The sequence below is a fragment of the Heliangelus exortis genome, chromosome 19 (genome assembly GCF_036169615.1).
Source record: "Heliangelus exortis chromosome 19, bHelExo1.hap1, whole genome shotgun sequence".
In the NCBI taxonomy this organism is placed as follows: Eukaryota; Metazoa; Chordata; class Aves; order Apodiformes; family Trochilidae; genus Heliangelus; species Heliangelus exortis.
The window spans coordinates 13,480,362-13,498,121 of NC_092440.1; the positions used below are offsets into that span (position 1 = coordinate 13,480,362).

Below are 17,760 nucleotides of genomic sequence, written 5' to 3' on the forward strand. Positions count from 1 at the left end.
AAGGTGAGCAAAGCAACAGCCTTTGAAAAGTTCCTGCTCTGTTCAGCCTTTGAAGTGGCAAGAGACACTCAGCTCACTGTTCCAGGCCTTGGAAAGCAGCAGACCCACTGCCCACCACCGAGGAGCCGCAGACCCCCTCGCTGCCCCCCCCACCTCTCCCTTGTCCTTCCATGGGGCCCCCGGGCCAGCAGCGAGCCGCGGTGCAAAGCTTGAGCTGCTGGTTCAGTGGCAGTTTCACGGAGAGACCCATTTCTGTGCGAACTACAGGGAAAAGACTGGGTCTGTCCCTCGGCCCCACTCCCGATCCTGCCCCTGGTGCAGAACCGAGCTCACCCGGTGCGTCAGGAGAGCCCGGGAGCGCTCACCCTACCCATTCCTGAGTCGCCCCGCTTTTGTATTTGTTATTTTCTGTCAGACAGACACTGGAGCTTTAGCACGTCACCTCCAGCAGCGTCCCGGGGAGCGAGGCCCCGGAGCGGGCAGCTCTGCTCGGCTCTGAGCTAACCGGGAGTGACAGGGTGGCTCGGGGGGCTCGGCTGCGCCCACCCCCTGCCTCTGGCCTGCTGGACGCTTCATTGAGAGCCCTGCAATGAGAAAGAAAGTTGAGCCCCGCATGGGCAGGCTGGCAGACTGCAGGACGCTCTTTTGTGGCCGAAGCCCCCAGCACACAAAGCAGGAGAGCAGTAACCCCAAAGATCATTTCCTCGCTCTGATCGGGGATCAATTGACCACTTGCTCCCGTTAGTTCCCCCTTGGGACCCGCGGCCTCCAGCTCTGAATGCAAAGCAGTCACTCCTGATTTCCAAATGCAAATGAGGGCTGTGAAAGGCCTTGCTTTCAGAGCAGTGTTATTCCCTGGGGTCCCGACCCTCCCTGCCACGTCCCTCACCCCAGCCTCTGTCTCTGCCTCTGCCTCCGCCTTCCCAGAGTAACAAAGGTTACGGGAAATAATAGCAGAGCGATTACCATCTGGGAATCATCACGTAAGAGCCCAGCGGAAAGAGGGAGCTGCAGAGACCCAGCTGACCCCAAAAACCCACCGAAGCCTCAGACCAGCCGCACCCCAACAGCCTGTAGGGACCCAAACCTGGTGTGGCTGCCACTTTGCCTCCTTGCACCCCAGCGCTGTGGACCCAAACCCCCAGCGCCGGGTGGGCAGGACCAGAAAGTGCTCAGTGGCTCCATCCACCACTGATCCCATCGCAGGACCCACTGCTGGCACAGCTGTACTCTGGCAGCTGCCACCCGCATCGCCACCGACAGTGGGCTTCCCCGGGCACGGTGGGACAGGGCTGGGAAGAGGGGGATGGGGACAGGGATGGGGGCGTCCCACAGCTCCACCCTTCCCGTGTCCCCTTGCTGCGTGCTCCTCCCGCTCATCCATCAGTTCCTGCTCTGTACACTTCGGAGCCTGGAAATAAAACCCCCCTGTAAATCTCTGCCGCGGCCGCTCTGCTTCAGTGGCGGAGGGGCCCGCATTCCTGAGTTTCAGGCCGCAGCCACGTCTTCAAGAGCGCAGCCACAAGAGCTTTCTGATGGTTAATTGCTGGCACACTCTCACTGAAAACATGAAACACCCCCTGACAAGCCGTGTGATTTATTACTGCCCACTGCAAAACGGAACAAAATCAATTGGCTATTACCTCACTTAGCGAAGGGTTGTCACCGCCTGGGAGCAGGGTGTTAAAAATAAAAGCCAGGCACAGCCCCGGCAGCCGAGCCCCCGTGCTGGGACCGCTCCACCTGCTCGGGGCAGATAACACCGGGGCTGGGCCGGGCCCCGCTGTCCCCATCACCGCCGCCTGCTGCAGCACCAGCTTACGCCTGCTTTGCAGTTATTAATTATACAGATGTCATCGCCAGCGCTGCCTACAGTAAATTTCACCAGCGATGCAGAGCAATGACAGAATATTTGCTTATGACAGAAATGTATCCCGTAATTAATCAATTTCATGTGACCCATCCCTGCCCAGGCAGAGTGGACCCGAGATGCCACCCAGCACCGGCCATGGCACAGGCAGCTCGAGTGGTGCCAGCAGGCAGGAGCAGGGTGCCTTTACTGGCAGGTAGAGAGCAGGCAGGGACGGGGACAGGGACAGGGAGCACTCGCCTGTGTGTCTGTGTGCAGTGGCTGCGTTCCCCTGGCTGGTGTCACGGTTCGGAGGAGGCACCCTCGGTGTGTCCAGCGCCGGCTGCTCTACACCCACGCTGCGGCAGTGCTGCTGCAGCTTGTCTCCAACTGGCATTTCCAGCAAAAACCGGCAGCTCCCAAACACGCAGGGAAACACACACTGCCCTAGAAAACCCACCAGACAGACAGCAGCTCTAACAGCAACCTGCCTTCCAGCAGGGAACGGGAGGAAGGGAGCAGCACTCTGGGGCTGCAGGAGCAGGTCAGGCAGTGCTGGCTGCTGGTGGCAGAGGGGCTGGCACAGCCAGGGACACTGCCCTCTCACTTGGCAATTGCAACAACATGTGCCTGTGAGCACACGCCACACCGGGTCATCTCGGTGCCACCGTATTGTGGAGGGGAGGCAAGGCCCCCCGCTCCTGAAGACGTTTTTATGGTCATATAGTGCAGGGACAAAGTCAGGGCCGTGTCCTGGTGCCAGGTGGGCACGGCCCATGGGACGGTGTGAGTGGCTAGGGCACGTCCCCAGGGTATTTCAGAGGCCGACTGGTCCTCTCTTTGTATTTCATGGCCTTTGTTTCATTCCCAAATCACTCACAGGCTCTTCCAGTCATAGTGGGGAGATGCTCCTCCCATGAAGCTCAGAACTGTGCGAAGCATAAAGAGGCTGCATTATTTATAGACTCCAGATAGATATTTCACACGCGGTCCATCCCATTCCCAGCATTCCCTCCATTCACAGATCATTAAGTAGCACTTGCTGACATATAAGGCAATGCAAGTGGAGTGGTTAACTTTGAATATTGCCATCCGGCCCGGTGTTAAATGAGATTCAGGAAGTAATTGCCCAGAGAGGGGACAGCTTTTGCCCTGCCAAACACAGCTCAGCTCCCAGCACCCACGGAAGGGCTCAGCAATAACATTATTGCAGGGGTGCTGGGGGTGCAGCCCCCACCTCCTGGTCACCACCCCAGTGCTTCACTGGGGGCACAAAGGCCACCCAGGGCACATCAGCATCATTGTCCTGAGCCAGAAGGGACTTTCCTCTCTACTGTGCTTACTGATGATCTGTCCTGGGGAACAAAATCCTCCGAGATCTTGGGAACAGCACAGAGCAGGCTGCCCCAAAGAGCCCTAGGGACAAAAGCAGAGTGCAGAGGCTGCTGCAGGTGACCCTGCAACCCCATCCCTGCCCCAGCCTGGGCACCTGGAGCAGAAAGGGACTCCACTGCCAGCCTCAGCCCTTGCTCCAGGCAGGGGGACTCTCACCCCCACCAAGAGCTCCTGACCACCACATCCCTGCCTGCAGAGAGGGGAAAGCAGCAGGAACATCTGCCTCTGCGGGCAGTTTGGAGGGGCTGAGCAGAGACAATGGCAGGACGTGACTGGGGGGACATCTGTGTCTGATCCAGGAAATGTTTTGGCATCAAAATGGAAGCAGTGGGTTGCTAAAGAGAAAATAAAAAAAACCCAAGCATTAGTGCAAAAAGATCTGGGATACATTCACCATAGCTAAGCATTTTAGAAGTGGACAAGGCTAAAATTCCAGTTCCCAACTATCCTGACACCCTGTTCTAAGGACTGTTGTCCTTCCAGCAACTGGTCCCTGCATGAGCAGCTTGTGTCACCTGTCCTGGGGCTTGTCCCTTTGTCCCCAGGCTGTCTGACCAGTGGAGTCAGAGCAGGGGCTCACACTGCAGCTTCTGTGCTGCACTGCACTCTGAACCTTTCAGCAGGGAGTGGGATTGTGCAGGTTGTGCAAAGCACTTGGTGAGCACAGGCAGAGCATGTGAGGTTGCAACAGCTTCTGCTCCAAGAAGAGCTGCAGCTCATGTGGTCCCAGCTGAAAGCCATCCCCTCACTGCAGGACTTCCATTTCAGTCCATAGCACAGTGTGCTGCAGCAACGGGAATGATGGGGCCAGTGGAAAATGGGGCTCTGAGCTCATGCATCTTATTTTAGCTCCCCATCCTCTCTGGAAGCTATCTCAGGCATGTTTTGGGAATACAGCAGGTATTTTTATGAGTGGGATTTGCAAGAGTATTTTCATCTTAGACTTGGAGACAGCTGGGCCTGCTGCCAGGTTTAGGAAGCACAGAGGCAAGAAACATAAAACTAGCAAGAGGTAGGCTTCCTACAGGGGCTTATATTTAGCCAAGAGGAGCACTTGAAAATGTCCCTCTGGTGCTCGGGGGGCCAGACTCTTCCTCAGCCAGTTCACAGAGGCCAACCTTGGCCTGAGCCAGGAAAGGAAAGGGGTACGTGTCCCAGCCCATGGCACTTGTGGGTCCCAGCTCACCTGGCACCGCCAAGACCCCAGCTGCCCTCTGGATCAACTGACACCAACCCACTGGGAGAGCTGCTGCTGGGCAGAGCTGAGCCACCCCTGCCTGTGGGACAGGAGAACGTGGGACGGGGACAGAGTGGACAGGACTGGTGTGCTCCAGGTGTGCTCACCACTGCCTCGCTGTCCCAGACACTGCTCCTGTCCGGGGGGATGGATGGAGGGGAAGGTTCAGCTCCACGCCAGCACCACCGTGTGCTCAGCCAGCACAGGGTCCTGCGGGCACCGCAGGGCAGAAGGCAGCACAGTGCATGATGACAGCTGACAGCCGAGCTGCAGGGGCCAGGGGCCACACAGCCCGGGAAAAGCTCGACCTTGCAGTGACACAGGCAGCATCGTGCCGGGCCACAGCCAGGGAACATGAGCCCGGCAGCTGCCCAGAGCTTGGCTGGGGGCCGAGGGGCAGGGGCTCCCAGCCACCCCACCGGAGACCCTCCCCAGCAAGCATGGCCAGCTCGCTTCACAAACAAAATGCCTTCCTGGGAAAAAAAACAACAAAAAAAAAAAAAAAAAAACAAAACAAAAAAACGGCTTCAACCAAGAAATAGCCACAGGCAGGTTTTGTTTTCAAAGCACTTATTTTGTTCATTTTGAATTGAATTTTTATGTGATTTGTTTCACTGAAAAGAGACACATTTTGAAATACCATGTGTTGCTTTCTCTCTGCCCAGAGGGAGGTTGGCTGCTGACCCAGAGCTATGAGCTGGAGGGCTGTGCCTGCTGAGGGTGGACACGCCACAAGCTTTTCACTTTCCTTAGTAGCTTTGCACCTTTTCCAAAGTAAAGGCAGTCCTCAGAAAGGGGAAAGCCTCAAGCAAAACACTCACCCCTCTCCTTTACCTGGTATTTGTCTTATTGCACCTGGCACAGGATGATAGCTCGTTGATGCAGAGGTAGAAAACCAAGATTTCCTTCCTCCCCTTTTTTTTTTTTCTTTCAATAAAACTAAGCATAATGTCATGTCCACATCCAGTGTGACCCACTGCTCACTTAAGGAATCAGAGAAGCACTTTCTGCCGTGGCTGTGTCTTCTCAAGAGCCTGCTGGACAACCAGCACCTGTGAAAGCCCCATTGCAGCCCAGCACGGACCCCACCAAGCCCCAGCTCTGGAGCAGGTCACTATTCCTGCAGCATTCCCCCACCAGGCTGCAAAAATAAACACCCACCCAGTGCCCAGGGGCTCTGTGGCACCGAGGGGACTCTGCACGTGATGCTCACCCATCTTGGTGGCCATCCACACGTGAAATGGCGGCAGCACAGCTGCACCCATCGGTGGCTGCACATCTCCTGATTGCATCTCAGTTGTCATGCCACTCAGTGAGAAGCGAAGCTAAATTAGAGCAACTAATTGCACCTCTCTTTGAAACAATCAAAATGACAAATCAGTGGTAATCTCTTCAGTTCTAGAGGGAAGCTATTGCAGCTCGCTTACAAGCATTAATCAGCTTTTCATCAGTGTTATTATACCAAAGCTGCCTCAGGAAGAGCCCTGAGGCCATCCTGCCTTGCACCAGAACTTGTGGCCACTGGTGGAGAAGGCAAGCACAGCTGGGTTGCTCACTCCTGCCCACACCAGAAAGGCTGCCAGCTCTGAACCTGTGCTCAGTACCAGGAGATGCTGCTGGCGGGTGTCAGGATGCTGCAGGGATGGCCTCCAGGAGCAAGCACAGCTCAGCACAGGCATTCCAGGCGAGATGTCCAACCTGCAGGGGACCCAGACCAAGGAACAGAAAGAGAAATATCACAGGAGAGGCACCAAGGCCACCCTGCTCCACCTGACCTGCACTGATCTGCACTGACCAGAAGGGCAGAGTGACAGCCACAGCCAGAAGGAAAGCAGCACAGTCACAGGGTTTTGTTACAGCAGGTGACCACCTTGTTTCCCACAGTCATTTAGCTTTTCTTTAGATTTATGTGACCTAATGGAGAGCCTAGAGGCTCAGTCCTTGAGCACAGCCCTCTTCAGAGTGACTCTATAATAAACAAAACCACCTTAATTACTGCACTGGGATGTTAGAGATCAGACAGTGAGAAATAATTATATGGTATTTCTCTCTTTCACACAATGAGTTGCAGGAGATACCCTGGCACACCCTCTCTCCAGAGCATGGTGAAGGTTTGCTTCACTCATGCCAAGGTTAGCACCACCAGCATTGCTCTGGGTCCCTCCAGGGAAATCCCCCACACCCTTCTGAGCTGGAGCTGTCAGCAAGCAGTGCTGGTGCCTTTCAACTCTTCACCACCTGCAGTCAGCAGACAAGCACTCAGCAGCATCCCTCTGGCTGGTGCTCAACATCCAGAAGACACAGGCTGCTGGGGGTGAAGGACTGAGGCTGGGTTCACCCAACCCTGCCACTGCTCCATGACATGACTGCCCGCAGGAGCCACTTTGCTCCACAGAAGCTGCTCTTTTGAGCAGCTCTACAGTCCCTCTGTCATGGGAATGGAATCATCACCCTCATCACCTCTGCACTTGCACTGCCCTTTTCTTACTATTAGAGGCCACAAGGGTCCTTCTGCCCCACCAGAGAGGAACTATACACATAAGCACGAGCATGAGGTAAGCAAGGAAGAGAGGGGAAGGTCACAGTGCTGGTGCAAAATCCCCTGCAGACCAACTCTCCTGGACCAGAGCTCAGAGCTCTGGACAAGACGGATGAAGCCCTGCACATTGCTCTGCAGTGCCCTGGAAAAACTCCACAGAGGGCACTTGGCATTTCAGTCCCTGCTTCAGTTTACACAAGTGCAGGGCACTGCCCTCCCCAGCACAGCTCTGCTCTCCCTGGTGAAGGGGAGGACATCAGGCTGGGCTGAAGCCCCTGCCTGGCCTTGCTCAGGGAGCTGCAGGGGATGTGCTCACAGCACTGGCCCACTGGACTCCCCAGGTCTGGATGCCACCCCCCAGCACCCACAGCAGTTCAGCACAGCCCTCCTGACACATCCTCCTGAACAGCAGCTCCATTACGGCCCTTGCACTGCACCATAAAAGTGCAACGATGCACTCCAGTTACATAAAGATCCAATTCTTGAAGAATGAAGGGCTCTTGACGTTTCCCCATGGCAGGCTTTTTAGGGTATGTTATGAATGCTAAAACCATGGATGGAAAGTAAACAGGAGGGCTCAGGGCCCCCCAGAATGGTTAAACTAAAACTGCTGAAAAACGTACAAGGAAATGGAAATCTGCAGCACATACCTGCAACCAAAAGAATCCTAGAACATGCTTATATACTGTAATTGCACACCATATAGGATACATAATTATAATTTCACTTTCCCACGAGCGTGTGTGTGGGCACACACCAAATATAACATGTACATAAAATACTACAGAGACATATACTTAACTCATCTTCGTGGGCACGTGCAGAAAGCATCCAGGCAACAAATTTTACTCCTGGAGAATTCAAAGCGCTGAACAGCAGAACCCCCTTTAACTCATTGTCTCTTGCACAAATCTTTGTTTTTTTTCTCTGAACACCAAATGTTGTCCTACCCAAGTTATTAGAATTTGCCTGTCTGCTGCTAGGGCCTTGATGCACATGGTTTACCCTGTGGCACATTAAACTGCCCACAAAAGACAGCTCCATAAAAAAGCCACGTTACAAAGCTGTATCTGCTCTGTTCCAGCTGGATTGTCTGCAGATCCCTGCTCACAGCTTTTCTCAGGCCAAGTCAAAACATCCTTCTCACCTGTGATCTCAGGGAATTTTCTCAGTGTATCCTGCAACCAGGGCTCACAAACACAGTCCTTCCCTCTGTGCTGCTGTTGTTGCCCATAACAAAGACATTTCAGATCAAAGGAAAGGGTTAACCCCCATGCAGTCATCACATGCAGTCTTGGAGGTCTGAGTGCTGCCAACTCCTGAAAAATGGCCACCAGGCAAGCTGCTGAGAATAATCAGAATAAGATTGGAAGGTGTCCACATCAATCAATCACTTGTTGACAGATGACTGGAAGCCCCCACTGTGACCATGGACAGCTGACCAACTCTGGGCTTAAGCTGGAGTCTAACATTAGCCTGTTTGTTTCGTGTGGGTGGCTTCTGCGTTATGACCTTAATAGTCAATCAATCTTGCAATGAGTAGTCTGTCTGGCAGAAGCATTAATTATCCATACTATTCATGCATTGAAAAGCTTTATCTTCAAAAACTCAGCGTCGCTTAAGGAGGAATAACAGAACCCAGAGCAAGAAAATAAGCCCAGCCTCAGTCCCTGTGGGAGGAATCGGAGGGCAGGGATGAGCTCCTGGGGCAGCAGCAGCCCTGACCACAGCCCAGGATCGGGGACACTCGGGCAGGGCCTGGCCCTGCCTTTATTCCTGGTACCAATTCAGGCAGCTGAGAGGCTGCTGCTCTTGCACCAGTAACTGCTGGAATCGGTGCCAGGAGGAAGACGAGGGGGAGAGATATAAAAGGACAACAAACACACATCAATTAAACCTTGCAAGCTGTTAGTCACACTAGTTAATAAGTTCTTTCTATCTGTAAAGTGCTCTTAGTGACAAATCCTCTAACTGGCACTCAGCGTTGTTATTATGGCTTTCAAGATGCCTCTGTCTTTCATGTGCAGCTTCTTGTACACATGTGAGTGCTCCCCGTTGCGCAGTCTGTTTACACTAGTTGTGAGAAGACATCATCAAAGCAAACTGAAAGCAACACTAAATGCTTGAGAAAAATAGAATTCATTCACTGCCGCCTGCTCTGAAGTCGCCTCGCTGTTTGTTTAGAGGCAGCGGGGAGGAGCCCGGAGCGGGGCTGGGCGGGCGGTGCGGGGCTCTGCGGGACAGTGAGAAGAGCCCTGTCCTCCCCACCACACCGACACCTCCCGGACACAGTGCTCACATCTCCAGACATGAGCAGGGGCATGTTCTGCACCTTACCCTGCAGGCAAAGGCTCCACACCTGACAGCAAAGGCAGCTCAGGCTCCGCGCCTGGCACGGGACAGAGGGCACACGGTGGACACCAGTGGGTGCCCGTGGGGCAGGGTACAGAAACTCCTGCAATACCATCATGAACAATAAGAAGCTGGGTCCACCAGCACCCCATGTAACATAAAGTCCACCCAGCCAACAGCCCATAGAGCAATGTGGAGCTGCAGTGGCATAGGGGAGGAAGGGGCCACAGCCCCAAGTGCCATGCCCAGGGCCAGCAGTTGCAGGGGCAGAGCACGCATCCATGGGGCACCCTATGGAAACCTCCTTCTCTTTAGTCAAAGTCAAAGCAATTAGGCTCTGCAATGTTAAATTTAAAAAGAGACAGCTAATCTGAGACCATCCATAATCTTTCACACCCAGGCTGCCAAAGCAGGTCACAATTCAGCAGGCCTTGTCTGGACTGATTATATTTCCTGAAAAATGAACAGTAACTCTTGTGTAGAAGCAAGTTATGTTTCTGCAAACTCTCTTCCACACAAATTAAAGTATTAATCACCTTCATAAACATTAATGTGGAATGGTCATTCATTAAATTCAGGAAAATACACGCCCTCAAAGCAATCATTTCCTGATTTCTGCACCCAGCATGCTCACAGCACTCATGTTCCTCACCACCATGTGCCCTGAGCTGGTGGGAGCCCACCCAGCCCCACCCTGCACCCTCTGCTGAGACCTGGGCCAAAGCCACCCTTTTCCAGCTCTGCTGGTAACCACATCCAGCCCAGCCAGAGCCCACCCAGCCCTGCACAGCACCTCAGCCTGTGCAGAGGGAATCACCCAGGGGCTCCCCATCGATTCCAGGGCTGTGTCTCTGCTGTCCTGCAGATGCCATTACCACACCAGGGTGGCACTGGCCTGGCCAGTCTGATGGTGAAGGAGGCTCAGCTCTGTCCCCCATCACACCCCTGGCAGAGGTTTGCTCTGCAGCTCAGAGCTCTCTGTCCCCTGGGACCAAGGGGCCACGCAGCCCAGGAGGGGCTGGAGGCCTCCTGGCTATCAGTTGCACCCCACAGCATCAGATCTCCTGCCCCAGAAGGTCCTTGGTGCAACCTGGCCTCCTCCTCCGGCTGGCTCAGGGCTTCACAGCCGGTGTCAAGTGGCAACTTTCTGGATTCTGACCTTGTTGGAATTTGCTCCTTGGGGAGGGACACACCAGTCCATAAAGTTCCCATTAGCGTAAAAGCAGATGTAAGCACTTTGTTGGCAGAGTTCAGCAGCAGGGAAGCCTGCAGTTGATCAGTTCTGCCTCACTGGTCACTGCAGTCAACAGGAATTACTACAGAGGATTTCTGTGCCCCCTCTCCCAAAGCCCACCCCTCTCCAAAAAAAAAAAAAAAAAAAAAAAAAAGATTTAAAGAAACCAGCCAAGCTCAGGCACCACTCCAATATAACGCAATAAATCTGCATGATGCATGCTGGGGGGAGGTGGCCCCATCCAGGAGCAGGCAGCAGGAGAGCAGCATGAATTTGTTTATTGTACTGAACAACTCTAACCATGGGGACCAGAGCTGCTCAAGGCAAGGAGCAAGCAGCAGGACCAAGAGGTGGTGGGTGGGTGGCACAGCCAGGGAGTGTCACCATCTCCTTGAACAGGGCACCAAGGCTTGCTACACCTCCTCAGACCCCCAGCTCCATCCCTATCCCCCCTGCCCCCTCCCCACCATGTCACACTGGGAACCAGCACTGCCTGACCTGGTTCCAGCCGGTTTTCCTTCATGATTAACACTCTCTGGGCTCCCACTCACTCAGTTTTTCTCACCAAATTAAAGAGCAGCCCCGGATCCTCGTTAGATTTGCTCACATTTGAGCAGTGTCATGTGGTCAGTAGCCCATGGCAATACACTAAATTAAAGGCCTAATGCAGAATCCACCTACAAGCCTGACAACTAATGAATCGAGGGCTTCAGGCCCCAGAGGACCTACACTGGGATGAAGCCACTTCACACCGAGCCAGAGCAGAAGTGCAATCCCTGGGCTGTCATTCAGAAATAAAGAGTTGTTTAATTTTATTCACTGCAGGACACAGAAACAACAGCATCTCTGTAACTAGCAGCTGCCTTCCCGGGGAGCCAAGCAGGGACCACTCCTCTCAGCACTGATCCCCCCAAGCACTCTGGGTGCTGGCAAATAAACTCCCACTGGGTTTCATTGAGATTGGTCTAAGAGACCCAGGCTGTGCATGAGAAAAACAGATTGCAGCTCCCACTTTGGTCATTCAGATCCCTCTTCTCCCCATCCTCTGGCAACAGCCAGGCCAGCACTAGATGTAAACACTGGGGCCAATGCAGCAGCCATCAATTTAGCTCTGAAGCATTTCAGGTTGGAGCTGGAGTCTGGAAAGGTTCAGCCTGTTGCATCAGACAGCTCCAGCCCTGCAAAGGTCAGGGCTGTTTTGGTAAGGAAATGTTTGCTAGAACCTTCCCCTCCCCCAGATCCCTGCTCTCAGCTTCACCCCTGCACACTCATGCACACACACTCACACTCTGCTCCAGCTCACAGGAGTGGAGAAGCCACACAAAGTGACCCTGCTAGCCACAGAGAGCACAGATGTGTCCCCAAGCCAGTCCCCAGGTACAGTGCACTGAGCAGATCACACATCAGGGGTAGCAGTGCTTGTTCAGTCTCTCTCATGCCACAGGTCCCTCTCCCAGTGAGCAGCCACTCGAGCCCAGTGTGAAACCAGTGGCAAAGCAACTCGTGTTCCTGGCAACCCTTTGGTGCCCTCTGCACTTCTGGGAATTGCCGCCTCCAGGACCAAGGGGCTGCCACGTCCAGGAAAATTGAAACCCCAGCAGACCAGAGCCACCACAGACTTCACCTGCCCTGGCCTCTGCCATGCTTCCAGCACCAACACCCTTTGGACACCAGTGACTGCTCAGCCTCGGGAAGGGGGACACCAGTCAGCAATCACTGCTGGGAGTCTGACATCCAAACCAGCAAACACAACCTTACAACAAGCAGCTCTGTGGAAGGTTCCTCAGTGACAAATGCAGCTGCTTGTGTGACACTTACAAATGTCTGCACACAATGGACCCAGGAAAACTTTGTGCCTAAATGCTGTCAACATTTTTATTATACTAGTAAATAATTTGTTTTGTTGCTGCTTAATTGGAAATCAATACAGTGCCTATGTCTAATTACGTTTCCTATTTCAGAATAGTTAGGATCAGTTGGTCTTTTTTTTTAAATCCCAACAGAAAGCAGGGATTTTGTACTTAGGATTCAGGGAGCACAGAGGCTGCCTACAGGAGAGAACAGCCCCTTAAAGAAATGGGTGTAGTTAGCAGCATCATTATTAACCATAAACAAACCACATGAAGAAAGGTCAGAAGCACACTTACCCTTTCCTACCTGTAAACAACCAATTATTCAGCTCATCAGACAAAATAATGCAGAACTAGGTCCACACGTGTGGTGTCTGTGCATGCACATGTGTGTGATCAGGTGCATCTGGTGTAGCTAGAGGTGGCCCCGTGTTGGGATGGGAGTGTATGCAAGCTCTGGGCAGAGTAACTCAGCACAGGAGTGATGGAGAAACCCCCTCCCCAGGGGCAGGGGCAGCTCCTGCTCTGTGCAAGGCCAGCGTGGCACCGGGCAGCAGCAGGGCTGCTCCTCCGCTGGCAGGAACACTGTGAGCAGTGTGTGTGCCATGGGGATATAAATAACAATATCCTGCGCTGCCTCAGAGACAGCTGTGTGGTAACTCTTGCAATTACTTGCTTGTAAATGGCAACCTTTACACGTGCTTGACTCGTGACATCTTTACGTGCTCCATCTCAGAGCTTCCAGCACCGCGCTGCCTCCCACGGTGCTGCCCAGGCTCAGGATGTCCCCCCAGGACACACAGCACTGTGGGACCCCACAACCCTGGCCCTGGGGGACCCCACCCCCCGGCCCTGTGACCACCCCCATGCCCCTGCCCAGGGAAGGGGATCTCTGGCTGGGTGGGTGCTGTCACTGTCACCATCATGAGGTTTTGGATGTTCGTGGACCCAAACCTCCCTGCTTGCCTCCAAAGTACACAAAGACCTGAAGCAGGAGGAGGAAGCAATCCACTCTGTCCCAAAGTACACCCCTTCAAAGAAGTGGCCACATGAGAACCCGAGCACTCAGGGCTGAGCAGTGTTTGATGCTGGTACACAGCCCACCCACCTTCCATTTCTCCATCTGGACAGAACATGACCACTTGCCCAAAGCAATTTTTTCATTCCCAGTGTGAGAGCTGCAGTTTAGCATTAATTTTTTTCCTAGATGAACTTCAATCTCATTAATTTTAAGACACTCTAAGCTCTCTTTAGCAGTCTCTAACATAATTCTCCTAACTTAAGATACACTAGATAGAAGTAGCCAATCCTGTTTATAATTGTATATATGGCCATCAGTTCAAATTCACTTCCCCTGATTTAATGTCCTATTTGTATTCTATCAATAAATGAAGTTCTCAGGACCACACTTAAATGGAAGCAGCACTATGCTCTGATAGCCAAAGCCAGCAAAAAAAAATTTCATCACTAAACCAGAACGTCTTGTAGTATATGATTCCTTGACTTATTGTTCTCTCCTCTTCACTGCACTTGAATATTAAATGTTGTATTAATAGCTCACTCTTAATTATCCATGAGTAATGTACTACAACCAGAAAATTAATGGAGGGAAGCACCACAAAAATGGAAAAAAATGCTCACTATCCCCAGTATATTTTCCAACAGGCTGTGAGAGAAAGGGAGAGACACACACTGCTTTGAGCACAGCCAGACAAAAAGCCAGTGCTGGGGAGGGGTTCCTGTGAACCCAGATCCTCACCCTCTGGACACCATTCCCCATGGGAATGAGATTATGAGCAGGAGTACAATTAACAACCACCTGAATGTGGGAGATGATGAGTGAGACCAGCCCAAGGAAATCACGGAAGACTTCTCCATAAACACATCATTCAGCTCTGGCCTTCACTGCTGCAGGAAGGTGTTGAGATCTGAGCATCTTCCCCTCCCCAGGACAAAGGGCTCAGCTCAGCCCCTGGACTTAGTGGACAGCAGGACAGACCCAGGACATTCACCACTTGCCAGGTTCCACCTCCCATGGAAAGGGGCTGGGTCAGCCAGACCTGTTCTGACCTGGTGATGCAGCTTGGTGCTCACCCACTGCTCACCTCACGGAAGCCAACACAGCTTTTCCTCTCCCACCACCTCCACTCACTGGAGCTCCTTGGGTCTGTGGACACAGAACCAAGCTTCCCAAACCACACTCTTGGCAATGCTGCTGCCAGTGACAGACAGAAAGACCACCATGCAGGAGCATTCTGCTCTATCAGAAAACCCAAGAGCTGCTCTCTGGAGCAGCACTCGCTGTGTGGTGCAGCCTCATGAGAGTCAATGACACTCAGCATCAAAGAGGCAACTGCAGGAATATTCCTTAAACTTCACCACTAAAATACCACCCAAGGGAGGGAAGGGCTGCAGAAGTTGTCTGTACCCTAATGCAAAGCATAGGAATCAAAGCTCCAGTACCCTGATTAGCTCTGAACTTCATAAGGCTAATTTATTGAACTGTTCAGCACAGGGAAGGGAATTACTTACTTTGTCTCTTACTCAATACAGGCATTAAAAAATTAACAGGCCGTTACTAAGTTTTCTTTGTATTTCTGCCCAATACAATGTTATTTAACGACTCAGGGCTGGCTCAGCACTGCTGGTGCAAGGAACCTGCTGCCCACCAGCCCTGGCACCCAGGGGCAGCTGCAGCCCCACCACCCCCATCTGCTGCAGACCTGATTGCTCCAAAACTGCCCAAGTGCTGGGACACTGGGGACAGCCCAGCCCAGCTTCTGCAAGGGGATCAGGGGCTGCACAGGGACACCCCAGCACCCACCTCCACGGGTCCCACCTCAGGACTGCTCCAGAAGAGTGAGCTGGTGAAGTCTCTGACTAAATCTGTGCCTCCCCTCGCCAGAGCCCTGCAGCAGCCATGAATTATGCAGCTGCTCACTTACATGTCAGCAGGATCACAATATTGATGAGTTATCCCATGTGTAATCTGATAAAAACCAAGATAAACTCAGCAAAAATTGAGTGTAATATGATCCTTTCCTTTCAATAAACAATTTCCAGCCCGGCACTGGGAGTGTCCCCATGCTCCCCTCACCTCGGGCAGCACCAGAACCTGCAGGGTGGTGGGGGAGTGCTCCCTGGGGATGTTTCTGTGCCATCTGGAATTGAAGGCTGGTGCTTTCCACAGGGCCACCGCATTCCATAGGGTCTGCATTTTGGCATTTAGATTAATGCTGGAGACAGGGAGGAAGAAGTTGCCATGTCTCACACTGACTGCCTCCCTCCCCTCCCTCTGAGGATGAGGAATGGCAGAGTGCAGCTCCCACCTGAAACACTTCCCAGCACTCACGCAGACCTAGGTCCCACTCTGGCTCCCTTGACAAGCAGACTGCTTTATAATCCTGGTCCAGAAGGTTTCGGTACCCTGGGAACAGCCAGCACCCTCATGGGGTTCTTTAGCACTACTGATAAGCCTACAGGGAGAGACAGGAATGATGCTGCCTAGAGATGCTTCATTTCACAGATGTGTCTGTCTGTGTGCAAGAAAGAAACTTTCACAGTTTTACTGCTTTTCAAATATTTTAATGCAAGCCATTTGGTGTCATATTTTTTAAAAATGGATACCAGCATGAGCTGCATGCACATTAGCAAATGCTTCTGTATTCATATAAATACAAGAAGCAGAAAAGCACAGTCTGACTCCTAATCCATATGGTTATTCCAAATAGATTGCATAGTCTTAAACTTTGGCTTATTAGACTGGATCTTACATATGGAAAGAATTAAAATGCTGGATTTACAGTGCAGGCTAATCAGAACATGTTTAACTTACGATGCCCCAGCAGACCCAGAAGGTCGCAGCCTCACAGACACCTGGCACAGAGTCTGACTCTGCTCACACTGGTGTAGAGCTCACAAAACCCCAGCATCCTGATGAGGGCTTCACCGTGGTGTAAGGCAGGGCAGGATCCAACCTCCAGCACTCTAATACAAGCTAGCTGCAAAGAGGAAATTCCTCATTTCCCTCTGACTAGTCCATACAAGCTCAGAGACAATGGGGCCAAGTGTGCAGCAGCAGCTCCCATGCAGGAGTGCTGGCCAGCCTCCCCTACTCTGCCACGACTTGATCTGAAAAAGCCATCAGCCTGCCTGCTCCATCACTTTGAATAAAAGGTCACTTCACAACTTTTAAGGGTTGAGTTGGTTTCTGTGTTGGTTTGTTGCCCTCAAAAGAATCATTTTGATTTTTTAGAATACTTTGCTCCTAAAGCACAAAAGCAAGGCATAACAGTAGTGCTGATCAAGCCAGAACTCATGGGAAGGTGGATATATGTTATTTACTCCTGCTAATTTATTTCTGGACAAGGCTATACTCATATGTATTAAGGAATGTATTTCCACTACCACAGAACTCCCCCACCAAAGAGTCTCTCTTGCAGCAGCATGAGCCTCACCCCTTTTGTTTTTGCATGGATTTATTCCACTGCTGTTGTTTCCATGGGAGTCAGTTGCCTTTTTATTACTCCTCTAACTACAACTTTCTCCAAAGTTGTTGAATTTCTGGAATTGGAGTGATGACAAAAGAGTATACTGATTCACCCACTTTCACACTGCTCTGTCTGCTCTGTCTGACATCTCCCCACAGGGATCATCTCATATGTTCTCTCCTGTTTCCTTGTTTTTCCAGGGTTGTTTTTTCTATGAAGAGCTAAACTGCTTATTAAAAGTACATTTTAAAGCAAAAGATCTTGGGAGAAGCATTCTGCTTTATCTTCAAGCTGGCACTCCTCCAAAAGCTACCTTTGCTTCATCTTTTACATGTAAGGAAATTGTTTATTACCAGCTTGGACAAACAGGCACGCTGCTAAAATGCTTCAGCAAGGCTGTCCTAGAGCCATGCAGTCTTCATGATGAGGTATTAACAACTGATGGGGAAAAAAAAAAATCCCATTTTAACAACCTGTCTGCACACACGCATCACACGGGCTGAGAAAAAGCAGGGAAACTTTCAGTCCAACAGGTCACTGCTTTCAAAGTCAGAACAAAAGCACAAAGCATTTGGGCTCCTGCTCTGCTGCAGCACAACAGAACTTGGGTTCTGAAGGAGAATGAGAAATCAGAGAAGAGAAAGTTTTCACTAAGCACCTCTGATCCCGGTGCTCTGGAATGTGCACAAGGCTGCCGAGCCTGGGAGCACTCAGCTCTGCCACATGAGGTTATTTTCATCATCCTACTGAAAAAATAAGAAGTGGTTACTACTCCCTGGCATTACTTTGCTAAAGGAAAAAAAATGCAGACTGT

At 52.0% G+C, this 17,760-nt stretch overlaps 1 long non-coding RNA gene across 1 annotated transcript in view; it reads right to left on the reverse strand.

Annotated features, from left to right (window-relative positions):
- Positions 1–2,792: 2,792 nt before the first annotated feature.
- Positions 2,793–17,760, reverse strand: part of LOC139805373 (uncharacterized) — a 42,100-nt gene continuing 27,132 nt past the window's right edge. Inside the window, exon 4 of the long non-coding RNA XR_011729788.1 lies at positions 2,793–3,579. This is a non-coding gene — a long non-coding RNA (uncharacterized lncRNA). The remainder of the gene's footprint in view (positions 3,580–17,760) is intronic.